Source organism: Ziziphus jujuba, chromosome 11 (assembly GCF_031755915.1).
Source record: "Ziziphus jujuba cultivar Dongzao chromosome 11, ASM3175591v1".
NCBI classification, from domain to species: Eukaryota; Viridiplantae; Streptophyta; class Magnoliopsida; order Rosales; family Rhamnaceae; genus Ziziphus; species Ziziphus jujuba.
The window spans coordinates 7,648,401-7,649,871 of NC_083389.1; the positions used below are offsets into that span (position 1 = coordinate 7,648,401).

General features: G+C 32.6%; 1 non-coding gene across 1 annotated transcript; it reads right to left on the reverse strand.

Annotated features, from left to right (window-relative positions):
- Positions 1-72, reverse strand: TRNAH-GUG (transfer RNA histidin (anticodon GUG)). The gene has a single exon. It is a non-coding gene; the product is annotated as a tRNA-His (tRNA).
- Between the last annotated feature and the right edge of the window lie 1,399 nt (positions 73-1,471).

Genomic DNA, 1,471 nt, shown 5'->3' on the forward strand with positions numbered 1-1,471 from the left:
TGTGGCTGCTGGGATTCGAGCCCAGGTCTTCACGGCCACAACGTGAAATTCTCACCACTAAACTACAGCCACATGTTGATTGAAATTAACAATTCAGCTATTTAGCATAAAAAGCGGTGGTGGTGAGGACCCACCGAACAAGCTACAAATATGCAACGAATGTCATAGAAATGACAATGTGGGACCACCTTCAATAAAATTTGAGGACTTATCTCTTAAGAATCATTTAGAAACTTGATTTTCAATTAATACAATGATGATTAGGATTAAAAATGAGGTTTAAACTGTTCCGTTTCTTTTTCTACGATTGCAAAGTTGTCTTGATTTGAGAAGAAGCACGTGAGTGAGTACGTGGAGGTAGGGCACGTGAAGCAACATGCATGTTAGGCATTGGCCTACCAGGTTGGCAATCATTTTGATTGGTCAGACATAATAAGTAACAATCACTCTATGCCAGCTGTACCACTCCTTTTTTAGTTGCGGTTAGTGGGCCACCATTTACAAGTGGGGTTCTTTTTTTTGTTTTTTTTTTATCCCACTGGTTTCAAATTTTGTACTCTACCTACCGCACTAGTCAATACCCTTCAACCTCTTTTCCCTAAAACTAGCATACAAGGCCAGAGGATGGGAATCCCAATCCCAACTCACTAAATTTATAAAGGGAAAATTACAAAATAATGGTTATTCGATTTTATTCTGTTTTTTTATTAGAAAATTCAAACGTTTTATTTTTATTTTTTAAATATAGGAAAAATAAAATAAAAACCAAGTGGTGAAATATTTTTTTTTTTAAGAAAAGTAATTTTTAAATCCTTGGATAATTGAAATCATATTTTTTCTTTATCTAATTCCACCTTATATAAATGATTATATTTGTATTACTATTTTTTTATTTTTATAAAAAATTAAGTGATCAGTAATCCTAGTCTAAAAGGAGGGAACATGTCTAATAACCAGAGCTTCATAAATGTAAATGTATTTGTAAAAAAATATACCAATTAAGTCAATCTTGCTTAAATATCGTTTGAAACATTTGAATTTATATTTATATAATTGGTCTCCTTTATTTATGACAATTAATTTTTTTTATTAAAAGAAATTGGATAATAAATTTGGAGTGCATGGTACTGGTGCTAAAATTCAGTTGTGGGGATCCCACGCATTCCTGTACTTTTTTAAAAAACAAGAAAAAAGAAAAAGAAATCCATATGGGACATATAGGTGGCGTTAAAAAAAATCCATATGGGACACATAGGTGGCGTTAATCAACATTAGGATTAAATTCACGACCCTGAATGATAATTACAAAGCAAAAAACAGGAAATGCCCAAAAGAAAACACTGAAACAGGATACAAAGGAGTTGCTGCAGAAACAATTTGTTCGAGGAATTTAGATCTCAATAACAAAGCATTCTGTGGGTGTCTCCAAACTTCGAGACATTTACACAAACTCTCTTACCGAAATGAATAA